The sequence below is a fragment of the Cuculus canorus genome, chromosome 2 (genome assembly GCF_017976375.1).
Source record: "Cuculus canorus isolate bCucCan1 chromosome 2, bCucCan1.pri, whole genome shotgun sequence".
NCBI lineage: Eukaryota > Metazoa > Chordata > Aves > Cuculiformes > Cuculidae > Cuculus > Cuculus canorus.
The window spans coordinates 65,872,259-65,896,192 of NC_071402.1; the positions used below are offsets into that span (position 1 = coordinate 65,872,259).

Consider the following 23,934-nt stretch of genomic DNA (forward strand, 5'->3'; position numbering starts at 1 on the left):
AATCCCCCTAATATAGGTATGTTATGTCTTTGAAACTCAATGAACAGTCAGGAAGTGCAGGTGAATTCACGCCTATATAAGTACATCCAACCATAGTATTAAGCTCATCTTTTCTCCAATCAAGAATTCAGCATATTTTGGCTAGAAAACCTCTTTTGAAATTCAGAACAGACAACATCTGAAATAACAGATCAATCTGTTTCTTCACATTTATAAAACCTAGATTTAGCCTGGCAGGGACAGGACATGCTCTCTGATTTTAGATTCACAAAGAACATATTGCATTGTTATAACCTAAGCCTGAATAGAGCTTATTTCCCTTGATTAATTTAACTAAAAGCTTTGAAATCTGAACAACCTGAAGTATGTATAACTGGATGGTTTACACTCTACCACTCAAAAAGAGAATGTTCTTTCTCTTTACAAGTTACTGGCTAGAGGGGATTCTCCTGCCGTGTAAGTCTAAGGTAAAATACTGCTCTTTTATTAGATTTTATTTAAAAATACACTCTGAAGTATTGTGATATTGCAGTCTTGATTTTGCAAGACCACATTGCTTGGCTCACTTAGAACTTCATAACATTTAGCAATCAGCAGTGAGTTTGCGAAGACTTGATTTCAAGGGAAAAAGTCTGAAGGTCTGTAAGGCAGACCTACTCATCTTCTCTGTCTTGCCTTGTAATGCTGAATATCATGGATCCACTGCACAATGAAAGAGGAAATAAGGACCTCTATCTCTGACTAAAAGAGAGAGAAAATTTGAATTTAGAAATCCAGCATGAAGAGGAATGCCTCTCAGCAGCCCGGCTGCTTCAGCCTGGTGACTGCAAAGTACTTGCTTTTCAAGTTATTATGGGTTTGGATCGAATGTAATTTGATTGATCCTTAAGAAAAAGAAGTAAACAGCAGTGCTGAAGTAACAGTAGTGACAAGCAACATCAGCAAGGTTCACCTAACTCTGGTTCACAGACTGAATAGTAATTTTTTCTGATTAAATTACAAAAAGTCTTAGTAATAAGTAGTATCTCTATAGCTGTGAGCTGGCTTTAGGGTGAAGATCTGTTATATAAGCAAGGCAATTCAAATCCATTCTTTGACATTTTAGTAACTTAAACAAAGAACCTAAATTAGTAACCTGATAGCCCAAATCTCCTTGGGAAACAATGGAGCAAACACTTAGCTCTCTTTGTTGATTAAAGAAAGATGAAAAAGACTCATAACTTAGATTTCTCAGCCCTGTAAAGTCAGATGAGATTAAAACTGGTTTATGTGTAATACTGATGACACCTGAATCACAAGAGAACATTTGTCTTCACTTTCTTTTTGAAGAAAGGTTTTATTAAAATATAAAACAGGAAAATGCCATGCTAAAACAACTCTTGGAATGTAGAATATGTTCAGAGGCCTTTCTTTCATGCATGACATATACCATTGCTTGGTCTCAATCGCATCACTTTGCCATTTTAACAAGACACTCATGAGAAATGGATGAATAACCTGAAATAGTGTTAAAGGATTTTCACCAGACAGTGGGTAACTCTAGGCTTGTTTTATTCACAACTTAGAGTTGTCGCACCTCAGTGAGTGAGAAAGGCCCCCAGAAAATCATCATCTAGATATATGTTTTAACATAGCATTATACAATAGGTATTTTCTTTGAAAAGTTCTTGGTGTTTTTCCATGGGATCCTAGTTCTTTATTCTTCATTAACCTGAAAGACCACAAAAGTCCACCTTAATAATTCATCTTCTCTGTCTCATTTTGGTTCTCCCTCAGAAGTGATGCTTCAACAGGTCATGTTCCTCCTCCGGTCATAAAAGTCACTTATCTTCTCTCTTGAGACACATCTATTCACTTTTAAGCTTCAAAGAAAAACCTGAAATTGTTCCATTAACTTATACCTATATCTAGTCTACACCTATACTAAAAAAATATGTAACCTTTTTAATCATCGGTTGCCATCAAATCTAATACCTATGTTCCAAGTCTGACATTTCTTACAGAATTTGTTGATCCAACTGGACTGGGTTTTAAACCAGCCATGGAAGGGACTATACATGGGACAACTGGGCAGTTTTCTTGTAGTTGTCATAAAGATTAATTTCCAACACCTGTTCTTATTATATTCTTAATAGATTCTATTCAATTCTATTTATCATAATCAACTATCAATAATATCTAAGTCCTACATGAATATATTTATTATAGCTCCTCATTTTCCTTAACAAACAGTCATGTCAGTCGTTTTTCTTTTTTTCTCCTTCTTTCTCACAGAAGTTAAGTCATTGAAAATATTTAACTTTTCACAAAATCTTGCCCATTATAGTTTGGGTACATGCAACAAACTTAACCCAACAATCACCAGCACTCAAAATTCTGCTTTGAGAGGAACAAGGAGGGAAAAGCTAAAAAAACCACCTCATTATTTTAAAAAGCGGTAATGAAATGTTCATGTTAATAAATTAATTGTCATAATCACTTTTTGGAAAAGTATGTGATATAGCATTGCTATACAGAAATAACAGTAAAATATTCACAACAAAAACTTCAACCTATGTGATAAAACAAATAACATCACAGCACAGTCCACCTGCAAATGCACTGAGATGTATAACCAACCTTTGCTAACTCAACATAAATCCTCTGTATTTTAGGGTTGAAGCCTTTTATTCAAAGCTGATTTGAAACTTGAACCTATCAAAAGAACCTATCACAGTTTCTTCACTTCATTCTACAAGACTGAAAGCCACAGAGATCTGATTCTGCTTTGTGCTATGGGAATTTCTTTTTATAACTTTGAGTTATGTATTAAAAAAATCTGGATGAATGGCAATCCTACTGTTCATATAACTCTTTGCAAATCACAGAAGTACTATTTTTCAGATTGCTGTATTTTCAGAACATACATATTCATGTACTGATAAAATGATTTGTTACAAGTGTTACATAGCTTCTTCTCTGCATAGTGGAAGAGATAAGTTACGAGCAGGATTATAACTCAGCAATAAATGCCTACAGGGTATATGATGTCATTCTTTCACAAAAAAATATTTTACGTAAATGCTAAATGTAATGGCCAAAAGCTACACTTCAAGAAGGGACGAAAGACAGGAAAAAAGTTTTTTTCAAATTGCTATGAAATGCAGGACACAGTGGAAGTGTACCAGGTGACACGTTGTAATTGTGGGTGTGGTGTTTATTTGTGTGCATAAGCAAACAAACTGTGCCTATGTGTATGGAGATATAGAGAAAAAAAATCATTCCTATCTATATTATATATATAAGTTTGAATACTGTCAGAAAAAAAAAAACCTAATTCTCAGGCCACCCCTGAGAAATCTTTAGAATATCAGCTTACAGTTTGATACAATTTGTGAGCACCTGCTTCTTAATTTAAAACAAGTGTACATAGGGAAACATATATATGCTACGAATCAGATCGAGAGTTCAGAGATGAAATAGAGTTTAAAACTTCTAAATGGAAAAGAAGATAACATTTTCCATTCAAGTAAGAATATTAACTATAGTACAAAAAGAGAATCAAATAGAGCAACGTACTGAAAACTAAAATTTATTTCTTAATAAGAACGATAATTTAGTAAAAGTTCTGCCACCTTAACATCACAAGTCTTCTGACATTCTAAAATGAAAGATTTCATTTAACAGCTAAAATGCACTGTTTCTGACTTTTAAAGTATTCTTATTGTGTGATCACTAAATATAAATGGATTACAGTTAGCAGAGTTTTGTCAGAATGAATTTTGTCTGCATGCTTAAAAAAACCAATAACATTAATACCCTAGAAATCATTCAAGTCAGGAGTCAGTATGAAAGGACTCGGCAAAAGGACTTTCAAGTATGTCACCTGGTTTACTTTCACAATCAGCCTGCTGTGGTGTTCTCCCTGTCATATACCCCCCAGACCACACGGGAGGAAAAGCACAGCTAACTCAGGAGATCCGCATAGCGTAACTGTAAGCCAGTATTTTAGACAAAGTCTCAACTGCACTGAAGTCAGTGCCAAACTTTTCTCAAATCCCAGATTTCAAGCTTATGATCTGAGACCCTGGAAATCAGATTTAGTTAGAGAGTTTTAATCACACTGGTGAAATTGTCACTCTGTAGGTCATCCTGACACTCCGCAGTATGCCTAGAATCAGACGAGTAGTCACGCAGATTCTTCTGTTTGAAAGATAAATACAAGGCTGTTCAAGAGCAAGCCAAGCAGTTGTGCTTTGGTACTAGAAATGAAGAAGCAGAGCAAAACACAGCTATGACTTTATCTTACCCTTTGAATAGAAAGGAAGCAATGAATAGGAGTTCTGGAATGGGTCCAAAGCAAAATACTTCAGGAAACAGTGTGAAATAGAAAAACAGCAAAACATTAAAGATGATGCAGAAAGGACTTAATAGCATTATGTGTGCAAAACTGTCTTACAGTAAAGACTTGTGAGATCACGAAATGTAGGACATTTTCATGCTGTAAAACAAAAGCTTGGAATTTGTCCAAAACTGAAAAAGCCAGTGACACAAATTTTACTTTCAGATTAAAAAAAATAACCCAACCAAACATTATTCCAGGTGGGTGGAAATTTGTCTTCACACTGAGATTGAAAATAGGATTTGATAATGGAGAGTAGGGGAGAAGAAAAAATGTTATACAACTGCTATGAGAAATACTTCACCCTAATATGACAGATGGCCAGGTTAAGGACTTTGCTGAAATACTGAAAAACATACGGAAGAATTTTATTAAGGAGGTGTTTGAGTCAGGCATATGTTTTAATAAATTAAATTTTCTCCAGAAATACAATACTTTTTGAAACAAGAAAATAATAATTTTGTTGAAAATTCTTATAGTTTCACAGAAGGATTATGATAACACTAGAAAGAGTAAGGTAAGAAACATTGAAAGAAAGAGCAGGAAGGAACAATTCAGCACAAGGAAGTAGAAGGCAGCTCTATAACACTTCATGAAACGGAAATGAGGCATAGTTGGTTAAACTAAGAACATCAATCTAAACTGCTTTCAAGTTATAGCAAGTAAGTTCCCACTTTAGGAAAGTAACAGTGCGTTTTAGTAACAGTACAGAAGTGGGAATAGTTAGTGATAAGCTCTAGCATTCATTCAAGAAAATGGTCTGCAACACTAACAAAATCAATGGGAAAGGCTAGAATTTATGTAAGAGAGGATGGGCATAAGAGAGCTGAAGGAAAATTAGAAAAGGAAACAACGCTATAGAGACAGTGTATAGATCCCTTATAGAAGTCCAGAGGTTGGGAGCTGGAAGGCTGAAGCCACTTTGCAGTCCCAAGAACTCCAGAGGGAAGGGAAACTGCCAGAAAAGTCAAGTGGTCTTCTGGTGTTTGGTTGGTTTATTATCTCTATTAAGCATTTATGTTCAAATTTTGTCACTATAATAACGTATAGAAGTAAGGCAAAAATAAAAGCTGTCACTCCAACCTAAGGCAACAAGTCTGTTCAAGAGTAACATGCATTTAAGAGGAGTGTATTGGTTGGATTAAATCAATACTAGAAATCAAAAAATACCCCAGCAATGTTATTGTAGGTCCATAAAGCCAGGAGGGCAGGAAACTGTACTCTCCTCATAAAGCAAAGAGTGGCCCATGGAGCAGAGCAGCTACAGAATTGGAAGCATCTCCCACCACAAACTCCCCAGCAGCTTGAAGGAGGCCCTGGATATCTAGCAGAAGGTGCCGGAACATCTGGATTTGTCAATCCCAAACTGAGAATGAGGCATCACCCACCACTTGCCTCTTCAAAAGAGAATGTAGTGAAACAACGTTACACACTGTATACATAGAATATTATGCATTGGAGAGGAAAAAGGAAAGAAAAAAAAATCCAACAACTTAGGTAAGAAGGTAATCTCCCTTTAATAAAATGTCATTTTCTAAGACAACTGATTCATGAAGCTTTGAGCAACCTGTTCATGGTAGGGAGGTGGGAACTAGATGATCTCTAAGGTCCCTTCCAATGCAAACCATTCTATGACTCTATGTTTGCAAATGGGGAAAATTAGCTTATTGAGCACCAGAGAGATTAGCTTACCTTTCCTAGGCTTCTGCACTGTGGCTTGTACAAGTATTTTATTAATAATTCCTAGAAATTTAAATCTGCCCCTGTTGCTGCAAAAGTAGTCTTGATAAGGATTTTCTAGTAAATAGCACATTACCTGTATTTTCTGTGCCTTTTCTAGAAAGCTAAATTATACCAAAAAATTAAAATTGCTAACCAGGATTTAAAGTGCTGATTTAATTGATTGGTGACATCATTTATTATCCTAACTAAAAACTGCATGTCATGTATGCTTAGAAAGGAAGCAGTATTTTCTGTGAAAAAGGAAGATGCAAATAATGATTTCCAACGTCAGAAAGCCTCATAGAAAATACTGTTACAATAGTACAGGATTGCATATATAGAATCTTGCAATAGGAAAATAACAAGGATGAAACTCAGGAAGATAATTTGCAGAATTGTGTGCTTGTGATACCACACACCATTCCTTGTGCGTTCCTTGCCAGAAGCTCTAAAGCTTTGACAAGCCTGTGCCAACAATAATAACACTTCAGTGTGGGCATGTGATGACTTGATGGTCCCAGAAGTCAGGAGCTGAATGGAAACTAATGAATAATGAAGAGTTAAAAGATTACCTGCTGCAACTCTTGAGACAGCATTAGATGATGTCACATAACATGTGAAACAATACATTCTTAACCCAGAGACAGAGAATAAATTGAAGCATAACAAATATATTGCATTTTTAATTGAACAGTATTTGATGTTTTGCAATAAATATTAAAAGACGCAAACTATAAAGATTTAGATTAAGTGTTAATTCACTATTTACAGATTAAGAGTAACCTTACTAGACAAGCCAACTTGCCCAGATGTTCAGACCACCACGGAACTTGATCTCACCATCAGCCAAATTATGAATAAATTTTAATACTATAAAAGTACTCGGAATAAGAAAATAGTGATATATAATCAAAAAGAATATTAAAGGGAATGATAAGAAATACATGATAGCATGTAAAGTAGAAAAGGGATTAGACTGCTCCTTCCCACTCCAATGCAGAAAATGTATCATTGTAATTTGAGGTAAATTAGAGTCAGTTTTCTGACTAACACAGTTGCTGTAAGTAACTTCATTCTCTAAAACCATCTGCATGTTTTTGAGACAGTGTTCTTCTTCCAAAGTGATAACACAGGGCACTGGTACGCAAAAAGGCCAGTGTTTATACTTAACCAAAGACATCTTCAAGCTGGCAGAAAGGGAGCTGCACCTGCAAGGAGAGGCAAATGGGGCAAGTGACCCTAAACCAACCAGCAGAGTATTCCATCCCTTATACATCATACTCAGTATAAAACTGAGGAATCACAAGGGTCTTGTGCTCTTCTGTGATGGCCAACATGCAGTGAAGACCTCATTTGTCTGGTTGTGTTCCTGAATCCAGTTCCTGAGCCCAGCTCCCTCCTAGCCATGGACACAACTCCTTGTGTCTGCTCTACAGCATCTGTAGTGATGTACAGTCATTGAGGGGTGGGCCGGGGGCACAATCTCATGTATTTGTATATATTTTATTACTTTCTAATTATCTTCATTGTTATCATCATTTCATTAAAGCTGTAGTTCTAGTTTCCAAGTCTTTTTCCCGTAAGTCTTTTTCCTTTCATTTTCCCCTCTCCTTTCCCTGTGGGGCTGGGGGGGAAGGGATGTTGGAGGCTCAACTGCACGGCTTTAGCTGCTGAGTTTGTCTGGGTGGAGCTAAATCGTGACAATCATCTAATCAACTTTGATGGATGATGTAAAGAAAAGGTATGTGGAAATAAGATCGCGAAGTTGGTCGCAAACACCTATAACTTTGGAAAATATTTCAACATAAGAAGTTAAGTGCAGGAATTTCACTGTCAGAGGCATTGTATAGGTCTTTGAGGAACATGAAAGCAACATATAGTAATAAAGATCAAGAAACAAGGCTAAAGTTTATTGTAAATTTGCCTGCATGGCTACTGGTGATAAGAGATTATACATACTGGACTGGTAAGGGAGCTGTTTCTGAACCAGCCTAGAAATCAAAGTGGCACTCTTCCCTGCTAGCTGTATCCTAATCCTGATCTCCAAATAGCCCAGGTGATGCAACAATATAAGTTAATGGAAGTAAGAAGGGGAACTAAATAACAAAATATTAACACAAAATTATGCTCCTCCAGCACTGATAAACAATCTACATTTTTAGGTGTCATAAATACTCTTAAATATGTATTTCAAAGACAGTTCTGGAGACTCTATCATACTCATATTCAGAAGATTTTATGGGATTGGACAAACATCAGTACTGTAAGAAATAAAACTAACAAACACTAAAAGAATGTTCAGCATGGGTTTTCATTATGACAGTTGCAAGAGTAAAATAAAAGTCTAGGAGAATATCCATGATGGCTCTCTAGCTGGTAAATGGGCAGGATGCCTCATCCAAATGGCAACATTAAAATACACATTGTATTAAACACACCCCACAAGAATGGATCTCATGGACAAACATCCCCTTCACCATCCATAACACATTACCCATCTGATTATAGCTACTGTTCCTTTTAAAATCAAATGTTTTGCCAAATACTCCTGACCAATATTATCTGCTGCTACCTTCATTAATTCCATGTCTGAAATTGCTTCCACTGACTGCCTTTTGGCACCTGGGAGTTTCCAGAAAAAGAACTTCCAGCTGGTCCCAAGGTTGGAAAGAACCCGCCTCCGTGCTGATGGCATTCCAGTGAATTAATCCAATCACAATAAGATTGATATTCAGCTGCATGCTGCTCTGGAGACAGTTCAGGAAGTAATTTTGCCTTCTAGATGAATCAATATTTTTGAGGATAGAAACTGGTTTAGATAAAATAAAATCCATATGAGAAGTACTTTAGCTGAAAGATGCATGCCTATAGGCTAATGGAAAAGGAGCATTCAGTCCTATTTGCTTGCTCCTTGGGTAGTCTGACCTACTCCCAACACAGTGTGGCAGGAATTGCAGCTATCTGAAGGCAAGAAGTCAGACCAGACAATAAAGTTTGGTCTTTTGGTGTTAAAATCCTCTACTTCCACAAAGTCTGTGAATTATGTTGAGGATAGTAACTGATTGAATCCTCGGCAGAGGGGTACTTTCCATCTTCATGTAATGGAGAGGATAAACAGCAGCTGAAAATTGTAACAGATCTGCTGAAAAAAAATGAAGAAAACAATCTAGACAGTAGCATTACTGTTTTACCTGCCTCTTGGGCTGAAAGATTAAAACTTCCACCCATCTGTTCATACCAGCCAGAGCTTATTTAAGAACTTTGGAGAAAATAATATGTTAAAGGAATTCCTAGAACAATGTTTCAGGTGAACAGATAATAGAGGAGTTATTAGAGTTGAGAGCAGAATAAAATTACAGATCAAATACAAATCCAAGTAATAGCATCCATTGTAAATCCTAATAAATACTGGCTAACAAACCTAATGCATTCACCTTATTTCTAAGATGCACCAAGGAAGTATATCATAGAGTTGTGGACAGTGTCCCTCAATTCCACAGTTAACAGTGTAACCAATCGAGTTGATAAAGGCTTTGTGATTTATACAGTATTTCAGTAAGTAGCCAGCTGAACATGAGGCAGAATAATCCCAAACGGATTACGACATCCGGAAGTCAAAATTCAGCATTAGGCTTAACTTGAGTCTTCCACTAGTAAAGAAAAATAAACAACTTCTATCCTCTTTTCATTGTATATTCCTTCTGATTATGCATTTGAAAAGGCCACAGTTTGAAGCAGATCTCAAAACCAAAAAGGGAATAAATCCGCCAATCATTAAATGCTTTTTCTACTTTTCAGAAAGTTTTTTCAGATATATATTAGGCACAAATCATTTACACCTAACACAGGCTTTTTGCTTACTGCTAGTAGTTGACCAGCACATTGAATTGAAATGGCAGTTCTACAGAAGTTTCACCAAAATTTTTCATTTCCAAACAGAATAAAAGACAAAATCTTTTGAGCAGTCTCATAAATAAAACTGCATCCTGAAAGAGGGTTGTATTTCTTTGTCTGCCACACTCAGTTGCTTACATTTGGCTACTGGCCTGGATTATAACAGAATTCAGTTTCAAATCTCTGCTCTGCTTCAGTCACAGCATTATTATTTATCCCAAACAAAGCAGAATCTTACGTCCATATTTGAGCTTCCCACCTAGCCTGTCTCTTGTCTATAACAAAATTTTTTAAAAATATAGTGAAAACCAAAAACTGTAAAGTATTTCACTTCAATAAAACAGGCTATATTGCCATAAATGATTGAAAAAAAAAAAAAAAAGAAAGAAGAACAACAAATACTTTCCAGACCTATTCAGAACAGTGTATTTCTGGCTGGCTGCCCAAAACTATTATCATTCTATTAGTGTTTGTTTGTCAGACTTCATTCAGCTAACATATGTTAAAACTACAGCTGTTCTGACTGCATTTGGATTTTAAATAAGATATCTGTTTTATTATTTTTTTCCCCTCTAAATGATGAAAAGTAGGGAAAACTTCCCCAATACAAAGATACCTTAATTGTGCAATAAAGGGCAGGGGTGTGTGTATTATTCTTGTGAGCAAATCAACCTTGCAATGTTGCTGGAAACAGGGAGAAGGACCATTGGTGAAACTTAAGATGAGAATTCACCAGTTCTTTTGTGGGATGGACACCACCCTGATACAGTCCCAATTCTGTCCTTTCCATCTCTTATTTCTTCTGCTGCAAATATGGCATCTCAAGAAATAAAAGCACATTGTGTAAATGCACAACTTTGTGATATCCTTACAGAAATATTTTTTGCACAGCTGTAAGTCAGGAATTTGTGTTCCGTTTATTCATTCTCTGGTTTCAAGCCTAAGCAACAAAGCACAGATTTTTCAAGCCAAAACAAGTTATAACCTCGCTACACAAAGATACATAAGGAAGCTGTTTACAAGAAGCAGCATAATGCAGAGATGCCTTACGGTCCTGGGAGTGACATGACACTAATTCTGCACTGTGCCTTGGCTAAGTTGCCTTTTCTTTCAGCTCTGTAACTTTTCTGATATCTCAGCACTGCATGCTGCAGCCACACCTCACAAGACGTACTTAGAGAGTAGCCCAACATAACTCGCTTGTAAATGCACCTTCTCAGGGAAGTTGCTTTGCCAACAGACACTGCCAGCAAAATAAATACTACTGGTCTAGCAGCAAGGGCAACTTGGGCTACATTGCTACTAAAAACCTTCAGCAGAAATGCCAGTCACAATTATAATTATAATATAATTGGCAGTAAAATGTCAAATGTGGCATTAATCCTCCTCTAAGAAATAACCAAGATCACACATACGTTATGGTTTTCTTTATCTCCAGTCAACACAGATTTTAGCAGGATGCTCTAGATACAAAGCTACGTGTACATGCAGCTAAGAAATGTTCATGCAAATATATTCAGACAGTGTATTATAAATTACAGAACTATTTTGTCAGCTTAAAGCTGTATTCTGTGGTTTCTAATCTATAACTATGAGTGGCTGAAAAAAAAAATTCAGGAGGCATTGTAATCTATTTTTATAAAATAAAAAATGGCAAACAGTGTTGGTCCAAGTGCACTCACAAAATAAAAATCCCCTTTCCAATGTCACTGAGGAAGTGGAAGAAAGCATGAGTTCTTCCTCCCAGTGCCGGTGCCTCCAGGAGATTGTTGCCTGAGTAACCCTCAATGTGTTTTTCTCAATACCTATGCCTTGCAGGCCACTTCAGCAGTTACTATTAATTTAATAAGCGTTTCTTTATGTCTGCATTTGATTTTAAGTACAGCAGTTGCCCCTGGACTTAGAATGCATGCTGAGTAGGAAGCATTAACATTATCTACACCATTTAAGATTACGCACACTTCAATTAGATCTCTCAACCATTTTCCTTAGTTGCTGCCATCATCCTTGTCCTGCAGGCTGAAAGCTGAATGTTTTCTCTAGACCCTGTTATCTTCTTTTGTCACTTACTCTATAAAACTGTTCACCACAATCCCAACTATTCCTGAAACTAGTCCATATCAATCTGCTCTTTTCACAGTATTTACAGTCAGCCAGGTGAGACAAAAACTGAACTAAATCACTCTATGTCCATATGTAGTACTAAACCTAATGGAGCCTTATTTTTTTCATGCAAGGATATCTTTGTGCTTGATCTTTGTCACAGAGCCAGGAAAGTGCTTAAGAATATAGTTTAATTTTAAATATGTCAAGAGTTATATTGATTTTAGAGAAGGAACTCATATATGAAATCTCAGTACGTGCATTAGTTTGTTAGTGCTTATGAGTTTTGGAAGGCTGGTTTAAATATCATCTTTCCTAATTCAATCTCATGTAATTCATTATTTATTACTCACTTCTCATGTGCAATAATTAAGTTGTAATTTTTGAAGTCATTTGCCTCTTCTCAAATCTCACATTTGTGATCCAATGCTTTTTTAATTGCCATTTATTCAACATTTCTGACCAAATTACTGTCATATTTGTGCTCTTTTGGGGGTTTCTTTGTTTTGGGTTTTGGTTTCTGTTTGTTTTCTTTTTTTTTTAACCACACATCTTATGGCTTTGTCTACTTAGTCTTAACAGTTTACTGACTTTGGCTTCTGTTGTTTTGAGTGCTGCTAAGTTCTTTTGGTCTTTCTCAAACACTGCTCTTGGACATAGTCCAGCCAAGTGTGAACATGTCTACTATTTCTACTGCCTCTACATACAATAAACTCATGATGGATCATACATTTGATGGGACAAAAGCAGGAAAAAATGGAAAGCATCTCTGACAAAGGTGACCAGTGCAATTCCTAATCAGAAAACACAAACCATTAATATTTAGCTAAAGATTTCAGAAATTAAACAGATTAAACTGACCTGGATGGCTTTTCCTCAGTAATTATACTTTATGCTAACTAACTATGAATTTTTAAGTACCTCCTACAGTTAAACCAGTGTCAGTTTTATCAACAATATGTATCAAGAGATGCACAAAAAAACCCTATATTAATGTATTTTCACCCTATATTAATCGGTGAAAAACAAAATAAGATTAATTATATTCACTGCCTTTTTTACAAGCAGGTTATTCAGAAATCCTCCGAAGCTGAACAGTTTGTTAAATGAACAGCAATTTCATTTAATCCCCTCCCTTTAATCTTACCTACTGAAGAGAACTATTGTGTTTGGGAATTTGAGACTCCTGGCATATTTGATCACTTACGCAGTAAGAAAGAGACAATAAACCACAAGTGACAGTAAGACTACCTCTCTAACTAAGCAGTAGTAAAAATGAAGGTACTTTTCCTAATGTGAGTATGGTATCTTTGCAGCAAGCTCACAGAAAGTCCTATAAACTAATAGGGCATTCTTTTCTTTTTTTTTCTTTTCTTTTTTTTTTCCTTTTCTTAATTTGATTATCCGATTCATTCAGCTTACTATCTGTAAGTTACTGCAATTGCCAGTTTTTGTTTCTACCACAGTAATAGATTTTTTTTATTTTCCATCTTCTTGGACTCCTGATTTTCCCCTTGCAGAGAGACTCAGATTACTCTGAGCAGAAAAGCACCTCCTAGAGTACAGGTAAGGAGTGATCAGAAGGCAGCCAGCTTGAATACAACCTCTTGAGCCTTTCCAAAACAAGGCTCTGAAGATAAAAACCAGGGAGGAAACCCTGGCAAGAAATGAGCAACAGTGCAAGAACTGGATAGCAGACCATGAGATAGGTGGGCAACTGACAAAAGAGAACAGAAGAGGTTCTGTTCAGAGCACAGAAAAAGAAAGGCACGCCGTAGGGGGGAAAAAAAGAGATGAACAGACCAAAACAGAACATGGACAGACACAGTGGACAGATGCAGTGAACAGGAGGAATCTTGGCTTTATTTATTACCTGCTGAAAGCCTGGCTTTGTGAGCACTTGGGCTGATATACACAGCTACGAGCATCTAACCAGATGCATGCTTAAATGTCCAGGTGTTCATTCAAGGGACTTCAGAGGTCCACAGCTACTAAAGAACCCATGTCACTTGGACATCACAGAAAAGTTAGTAGAAGATAGCATGTGTTTTCTAGCACTTTCCTTAAGTTCACATGAGGAACTTTACCTCCCCGTATATTTACAGCAGTGTAAAGCTCCAAGTTTGATGTGATTTATGTTGGTACATTGTAACTTGAATTGACTTCCCTGGGATAAACCTTAAGGTGAGATGAATCACTCCCTGGAAGTATCTACTTCTCACTACTTTAGGCACTAATGGGAGACTACAGTGACTGTATCAGATGCAGCCACCTACACTGCACTTGGTTGAATGAATCCTATAAAAATTATCAGATCTATATAGTTATTTAAGTCTGTGAAGAAGTAGTGAAGCACCTAAAAGACACTTTAGCTTCTTAATCCCTGAAGATATCTAGGTATTTGACCTCTTTAAAAGTTTAAACTAAATGATTAGCAAAACTGCTGGTGCCCTAATTCTTCAAAAATCATATTAAAAGATAAATAAAGATGTCACGAAATGTTCAAGTGAATCTATATCTTGACTTTCTGGAAAAAGTCTTACTGTAGTGCTAAAGTTTAAGATAACTGAATTTTCACTGTAATTTCTCTCAGCCCTAAAAAACCTTGAAGACTCGAGTCAGATGTCTCAAAATAGTCTTAACCCTGTCCTTACCACATCATTCATCACAGCATAATATTTCCATTTCTACATAAACAGCCCCAAGTAACTTCTGGAGCAGCTGCTTACTTTGTTGAATAAGACTTGCCATTCAATCTAGTGATTTTTTTGTAGTGTCACTAAGCATTATGTCATCATATGTCACTAAGTCATTATATGTCATCCCCATAAAACATCCACAACCAGCAAGCTCATTTACCCTAAACCTCAAGCAGTAGCCAAATAAAAGCAATACCCATATACTTACATCTTCTCCTATTAAGCTTTTTTTTTGCTTGCAAAGGCTGCAGGCAGACCTGTGCTACGTACAAGCCCAACCAAATCTGCTGCTGAACTTCCACTACAATCACCTGTTGCTGGATTAGGCCAACACGTCATGCTGGTGCTATATCCCAAGTGCTGCATGACACTGGAGCTCTTACAAAGAGCCACAGAGCAAGCGCTTACTCTCTGATGTCAGTTTTCTGTATGCTGTGCTTTACTAAAAGATAAGTGTAACACAGCTGAAATGTAAGAGGAAATGTGCTTTAAACAATTAAATCACAGAGAAGGGACTATGAATGTAACCTACTCCTTTCTGCGCTAAACTGCATGGCTTTGCAGAAACATTTTGGCAAAACTGAGGGAAAGAGGATACTGGACAGATACTACAGTCAAACTGAATGAACGTTGATTTGGGAAGTTCAGTACAATTATCTTGCTATGACAGCCAGCTAAAGATGAAAGACAGGCAGATGGGTAGAAGGCTTTCTCACTGTTCTTTACACAAAATGGTGCACCATAGATAGGAAGTTTCCCTGGAGATAGTAGGAGCCACAACCAAACATGCAAAATGGAGTAAAGCCTCAAAACATATGGTCTGGAAATGTCTGTCTGGAATCAATGGATCCAGAAAAGAAAAATATATGGAAGTATTATACTTTCCTTTCCTACATTGGCTATAAAATATGTTGATGGTGTCAGGATATCGTTCAAATTGTGGTTATTTCAAGTTCTTTTGCATTAACATGATATCTACTTTCAAGTTATCAATCAAATGGAAATGGAATGGCCCCATTGCTAATGGAAAGGATTTTTTCTGTATTCACATGGAGTACATAATAATTCAGAAACTTTGATGCTATTACTTATTGATGTTATTGAGAACTCATAAGCTACACAGAAAGATCAATACGCATAATTTTCCTATGTTGACAGCCTCTATCTCTCACTGTCAGTACAATCACACATTTATTCAAGTTCTGAGCCTGCAGGACTCAATTCAGTGTGGTGTCTGGAAGAAAGGTGGTTGGGAGGTGGCAGGGGAGGGCAACACCACCAAACGGAATATTACAGCTTCCATGTATTTCTAGGCTTCTGGATGCATGTTCTGGGAAGGTGCAGCACTGTTTCACAACAGCTGTCAATGAGCGAGAAGCCAGTGTAGAGGGGGAAAAGGGAGAAAGGTGGGAGGTTGGGAACAGACATGTGTTCCACATGTCTTCCTGCCTCTCCTCTTTACCCCGCAATGTGGGTCATTTGCCTCCTTCTTGAGACCCACAATACAAAAGCAGAAAACAGTCATCCCTCTATCTGTGGCGTAAACTCAACTCACCTCCTCCTCAGCTGCTCAAAACAGGCAGGAAATGGGAGCTGTTCCCAGAGCAGGTAGGGTAGAAAGGTGAAACTATAACAAAGAGATCAACAACTCAAAGGGCCGGAGAAAGTGCTGCCTGCTCCAACTGATCTGCCCCTCACTTTCCTCCTCTCTAGTGATCCCTCTCACTAGCCCCTGTCCCACCGCTTCCAATGACCACCGGTCAGGGAAGGAGCAGACAACAGAGGGCAGCCCCATGTGCTGACACACAGGTGGGGCAGGCAGCCCCCACAGCACCTCTACACCTTGCAGCTTCCATCCCAACCTGGTGCTAGTGGCATGCACAAGGTGCTGCTGTTGGGCACGACTGAGATCATAACTACAACCTGTTGCAAGTGTGTAAGCACTTGCTTACTGTCATTGATTCGTGGGAACGAAGTTGTGCGTAATGCCAAAACATCGTCTTCATTCTTATAAAATGGAATTTTATACAATAGAAGGTCTACCCTGAGCTCCTCCCGGCTAAATTATTCCAACTCTCTCAGGCTCTCCTCATGTGACAGAATGTCCAATTCCTTTATTGTCGCAGTGGCCCCTTGCCAGACTTGCTCCAGCATGTCCATGTCTCTCTTGTTCTAGGGAGCCCAGACCTGGACACAAAATTTCAGATGTGCCCTAGGGAGGGCTGAGCAGAGGAGAAGACTCAAGCTCTTCCTTTGACACAGTGGTAGCACTCTCCCTAGTGCAATTCAGGTGCTGCTGTCCGCCTGTGCCACAAAGGAACATGGCTGGCTCTTGTTCTACTAGCTGTTCACAAGAAGCCCCAGGGCCTTTACTGCAAAGCTGCTTTTCAGCCAAATATCCCTCAGCCTTTATGGATGGGGATATGTGGTTTCTTCCTCCCCAAGGCCAGGACTTGGCATTTTTCTTCGCTCTGCTTTCAGAGATTCCTGCTGACCAAGATCTCCAGCCCGTTGATATATCACTGACACCACAACCCTCTGGTATATCAAAGATGCTCAGAGGGTTGGAGCACCTCCTATATCAGGACAGATTGAGAGAGTTTGGTTTGTTCACCTTGGAGAAGAGAAGGCTCTGAGGAGACATTAGAGTGACCTTCCAGTTCCTGAAAGGGGCTACAAGAAAGCTGGAGAGGGACTTTGCAAAGGCTTGTAGTGATAAGATGAGGGGCAACGGGTATAAACTGAGAGGGGCAGATTTAGGCTAAAACATTAGGAAGAATTTCTTCACCATGAGAGTGGTGAGGCACTGGCACAGGTTGCCCAGGGAAGCTGTGAATGCCCCCTCCCTGGAGGTGTTCAAGGCCAGGTTGGATGAGGCCTTGGACAGCCTGATATAGTGGGAGGTGCCTCTTCTAATGGCAGGGGGGTTGGAACTGGATGATCTTTAAAGTCCCTTCCAACCCAAACTGTTCTATGATTCTATGATCATTCAATCTCCCTATTTTTGTTACACCTGCAAATCTGCTGAGGGTGTGCTCTGCCCTATTATCTCATTCATTAATGAAGATGGTAAGTAGTACTGCCCCCAGTATCAGCTCCTGTTGTCTAAATATTAAATAATATATTTTAAGTGCCTCCATGTGTACTTTATTTCCATGCTTGTCATAGTTTCAAATTAATTTTAATTAAAAGGAAATTAAAACAGAAAAATAAAATCTGTGGACTCAAAGTCATAAAGATGACTTTTAAAACCCACTAAGGTGCATTTGTGAGTTAAAGCTCCAAAGCAGACTAATATGTATAGTACATTCCTCTATCTTCCTCTTTGCCAACAAAGTCATAGTAGAGCAAACACATTATTGCATACAAACGATGCCCCCTAGCCCTATTATTCATACACGGTTATAGAGAAAGTATCTTCACTAAAACTGAACGAACAGTGTTCAACCTCAGTCCTTTGTAATATTTCTATATGTGCAGTTACTGTGTAGAGTTTCAGGCTTAGGTAGCCAGCTTACTGTCTCATTATTTAAATGGCCTTCACTGAAAAAAGACAGTGTTACTTGAGTCACATAATTCCAGTATGTGATTTCATAAATGCAAATTCCCAAATCCCACAAATGCAGTTATCTCATTGCTTCTGGACTGAAAAAACCTGCCATCCATCTAAGAACTGCAGATAAGAGTAGCTTTAGATTTCAGCTAAGATAATCATCCATAAATTTGTTATCGCTTCACTCCTCTTCATGAAGCTTGAGAAATGACAGTCTAAGGAGATGAATGGGAAAAATCCACACAACATTCAAATGTATTTGATCAGGTTGTTCACAAAGAATGACAAACACCTACACTGGAGTCCACTGTGCCCGAGCTACACGCTTTGATTCAAAAAAGCTTAATAACATATCAGGGGAATAGAAACACCAGGCCAAAGCAAAGATCTACACCGCTGTTTTCTTCACCTCTGTGCCTGCTCTCTCTTAAGGATCTGCAATCAGCCACTGTTAAAGACATTCTCAAATGAAACTCCCAGCTTCCAGAAATTTGTGGCTTACAGATTTCTTTTTCTTATTTCTTCATGTTTACTATTCCTTGTGGGTTCTTCTCCTTTCATGAATTTATCTAGTTTAGCTGCTTTTTGAAGTTGTAATTTTTTAGCCCACAAAATAACCCACAAAAAAAGAGATACATGGCTTAACCATACTTTAGACGGGGAGCCATCTTTTCTAATTTGTTTTGAACTTGTTTCTTTCATGTCTCATTTTATGCTGCCTAGTTCTTGCGTAGAAAAGACAGTGAAAAAGCTACTGGTTTGGTAAAAGTTCACTAGAAATCATGACCAACGTGATCTTAACCCTAGAAGTGCAATAACTGCTTACCTGAGAAGCAGTGCACTCATTATCACACTAAACAATATTTACATTTAATGACACAGTAAGGGTTTCAAGATCTGAGTACAGTTGCTTAGTTGTATAAGGACCAGTAAACATAATTCTAAAAGAGACAGTGGAAATATTCTTTCTACTACCAAAATGTTGATATCCATGGGTATGTACTGTTTTTTTGCCTGTTACAATCCTAGATTAATCAGTAATTTTGTGTATCTCATTGATAACGCTGAAGATGTTATCACTATTTGCATGGCTTAGAACTCAACTCCTATATAGCTACATGATATTAAATACTGTAGGACAACTGGCCTATACACTGACCTTTTATATGCATACAGATAGATGTCTTTAAAGATTTATGTGTTATTACTAGCTCTTCTATACTCACTGCAGATTCTCACACAGACAACAAGCAGAGTGTGGAAGCTGCTGGCACAACGCTGCTACTCTGGCAATTCTTAGTTGGAAGCTAAATCTCTAATCCTCAGGCTGCTTTCAATTACACAGAGATAGGAAATAGCATGGAACTGCTCCCAGGATAAGAATTTTGTAAGTGGTTCAGTAAAAGCCTGCCCCCATCCCCTGGCAACAGAGTATGGCCACACTGAGAATCCATCCCCCTTCATTCTTGAAAATGCAGCTGTAAATTACAAAACCCAAATGTAATATTTTCACATAATGAAGCTTGTCAGCTGATTTACCAGAAAAAATGACTACAAGGACATTCTAAAATTCCTTAAGTTTTATCTTAGTAATTAGATTTCACCAGAGCCAAGCAAAGATGGACAAAAGAGAAGATGTTGTGAATCCTGTATTTCAGGGTTTACGGCTGTTACATACATTGCTAGGAACTCAGCAAAGCTTGCAACCGTCAGGCATCCTGCAGTTCAGAGTTCCTGGGTGTTACAAGCTCCATCAAGGCAGGCGGCAATGCTTTGAGCTGACATTAATCACCTGCTTTGGGGTTCACAGCTGTTACAAGCAGTTCCAGCAAGTTGGCGGTGCTACTAACAATTTATTTCACTTAGCAACAAATGCTGGCATATGGGTGTTGCTTATAATTTTTAAAGAGCTTTTTGCCAATGCTATTAGCTTCCACAGTCAGCTGGGGCTACAGTAATGGGAGATTTAAGACATTTTAAGAACATTTCTAACATTGGTGCCCAACAACAAAGAGTACCTTTGGCTATAGTAACTGCATACAAACATTGCTAATATGTTGGCAACTTCCCTAATAATAACCAAGTGCCTGATACTACCTACAGCTGTGGAAGCATTAGTCAGTGCTTCAAAACACTGCTGCTATGTCAATAACATGTACAGAGTTGAACAAGTAATTCTTACAATATCAGGAGATTTTCTGCCAGAGCTCTGTGCCGCAGCTAAGTCCCTCAGCAGGGTATATTAGCTCAGGCTCAGCACTATGCTAATGAAGTCACACAGATTTTGAACAATGTGAAAATATTGAAAGCTACACTGCCGAGAACACAGGATGCCGAGAACAGAGAGAGGCTCTGCTTCTGAATACTGACAAAAGTGTTTAACGCAGCTGAGAGTCTGAGTAGAAAATTTTAATTCAGACATCACTGTCATTATTAGTGTAGATGTCTGTATGTATTTTTGAAAAAATCTGAATTAAAAATAAAAAAGAAAATGCTCCATGCCTTTTAAACAAATTGTGGATTTGCTCCCTCACACCTTAATAAAGACATATTCAAGGAAATTAATTGAGAGTGAAGTAATTCTCAAAATCAACATAATAAGAAATCTATATTGTAATTCAGACCCTGAATCATGAAATACAGAAGTGTATTTTAACATTATTCTCCTTCACCTCTCTCTTTGCCAGCTGTTGGACTCTAGGACTTGGGAATGAAAACCCAGGTTGATGGAAACACAGACCCACTGTCAGTGCAGGAAGAGTTTGTATGAGAACCATTACAGGAGCTCAACCCCTACAAATTGATGGGCCCTAACAATATCCACCCAAGGGTGTTAGGATTGCTGGCTGACCTCATTGTGAGGCCACTCTCCATAGTCTTTGAGAAGTCATGCAGACCGGGGGACATCCCAGAAGTCTGGAAGAAGGCTATTGTCACCCCAATCTACAAGAAAGGTTTAAAGGAGGTTCCAAGAAATTATAAGCCATCAGTCCTACTTTAGTCTTTGGGAAAGTTATGGAACAAATCTTCCTGGGATTATCACAAGGTAAGTGAAGTATGTGATTGGGAAAAGACAGCACTGATTCACCACGGGAAAACTGTGCTTGATAAAGGTGACCACCTTCTACAACAAAGTAACCTGCTCATTTGATCTGGGGTGAGCGGTGGACATTTTCTATGTGGATGTCTTCAAAGCTTTTTGATACCATTTCTCACTGCTTCCTCCTAGAGAAATTATGTGTTACGGTCTAGACAAGTGGTCTGTGTGGTGGGTGGGGTGGCTGATAGGCTGCACCATGAGGGTGGTGGTCAACAGCTCCTTTTCAGACTGGCAACCTGTCACAAGAAGGGTCCCTGGGGGATATTGGGCTCAACACTGTTTAATACCTTCGTAATTGATCTAGATCATAGGATCAAGTTTGCTGATGGCATCAGCCTGAATGGGAAAGTGGACACTTTCTAAAGGAGAGTCACCCTGCAGGAAGACTTTGATAGGCTGAAAGAGTGGGCTAACAAGAACCCTACGAACTTCAACAAAGACGAGTATAATGTCTTGCACCTGGGAAAACATAATCCAGGGGTGCAGGACAGGCTCTGATCAACCTAGATGGAAATCAGCTCCATGGAAAGGGACCTGGAGGTCCTTGTGAACAACAAGCTCAATATGTGGTGCTTCAGCAAAGAAAGCCAACGGGATGCTGGGTTGCATCAACAAAGGCAGCACCAGCAAAGATGAAGCAGTCACTATACACACTACTCTGCACTTGTCAGGCCTCATCTCCAATACTCTGTTCAGTTTTGGTCCCTACTACAAAAAAAAGACATGAACTGTCTGGAAAGGGGCAAGAGAAGGACCACAAAGATAATCAAAGGACTGGGCAGCCTGCTGTATGAGGAAAGGCTAAGAGAATTGGGTTTGTTCAGCCTTGAGAAAAGAAGGCTTAGAGAAGACCTTATCACCATGTTCCAGAATCTAAAGAGTGGATACAAAGAACATGGAGACTCCCTTTTCACAAGAAGTCAAATGGAAAAGACGAGAGGCAATGGGTACAACTTACTCCTGGGGAGATTCCAATTGGACACAAGATGAAAACTTTTCACCATGAAAACAATCAGCCATTGGAATAATCTCCCCAGAGAAGTGGATTCCCCAACATTGGACACTTTTAAGATTCAGCTGCACAGGATGCTGGGCCATCTTGTCTAGACCATGCTTTTGCCAATAACAGTTGGATCAGATGATCCTTGGGGTCCCTTCCAACGTGGTATTCTATGATTCTATGCTACTGCCAAATCCTTCCTTAACTCCAAGTTTTATAAGTGCAAATTCCAGAGAAGAGTTTTTGGAAATTTTTAATCTTACTATTGGCAGAAGACAAACTTCTCTGAAAATTAAAGAATACCTGTGAAATTTTTCATTTCAACTATTCTTAATGGAAAAAGTTACCTTTAATTGCCTCATTTCGTTTTGAAAACATTTAAACATTATCTTGTACAATTCTTTGATTCAGCTTGATTTGTTCTTTATAAACTATGCATCTTAATAAGCAATCTTAATATTAATGCTTTAAGGTTTCTTATAAAAAACATGTCTAAAGATAATTTTGGTTTATAAAATTTTGGACAGATGTTGAACTACAATTTTACTGCATATCTGACACTGTTTTCAAGCTTCTTTCTATTTCACAGCTGACTCCTTCATAAATATAAAGGGCAAATCATGCTAAACTAGTCAGATCGTCTTTTTTTTTCACTTAAATAGCAACCATTTTCTGTTGGTGACATATAGTCAGTATAAACTCCCTACTGTAATATAAAATTAGACCTTGATCATTAAATCGCATTTTAGCAAATGCAGGATACTATGTAGTAAGAAGAACATAGAAGACATGCTCAAATAACTCAAACTCGCAAAATATTCCCTACACACTTCATTAAACTGAAAACTTGTAGAGAGCCCCCCACCGAGAAAGCAATTGTGTGCCACAAACTAAGAGCACAGAAAGATGAGAAACACTGCCAATGTCCTTGACCTGCATAGAAACAGGTAATTTATTCTGTGAAACTCCTAATAACCTTTGTTAAGAGTTGCTGAATCCAGAGGCCCAGCAGAGGCAGCTACAGCTCCAGCTCTGTGGCCCCAGGTCTAGCTAGCAGCGAGGCTGAACAAGGTATTCCTCATAGGGAATATACACATGTGAGTATATGCATACACATGAACAAATACGCGTGGCCAGTCACACGTACGAACACAGACAAAAAACACAGTGCCAACACAAACACAGGCAACACCAATAGCCTCATCCTCTTTCTATTCCTGGCTGACCAGGATGAAAGTGCTTTAATGGAAAAAGAAATACACACACACACACCATCGACCTCTCCAGTAGCTGGGCTTAGAATCTCAGTCTGTCCAGCAGCTGTCCCTGGACATCAAGGTCTTCCCAGCTGCTGACACGTGGACATAAAAGCCCCTGAGATCCACAGTCCCCTCTCCAGCTGCTGGTGCTCAGGCACACTGAAGCACGCTACAGGTCTCTCCAGCCTTAGACCCTTCAGCCTCTGCAGTAACTTTCCCTTTG

The 23,934-nt window shown here is 38.3% G+C and overlaps 1 protein-coding gene across 2 annotated transcripts in view; it reads right to left on the bottom strand.

Moving 5' to 3' along the window:
• The window catches only part of GABBR2 (gamma-aminobutyric acid type B receptor subunit 2), a 476,939-nt gene that overhangs the window by 287,118 nt on the left and 165,887 nt on the right, over nucleotides 1-23,934 (bottom strand). The window lies entirely within an intron of this gene.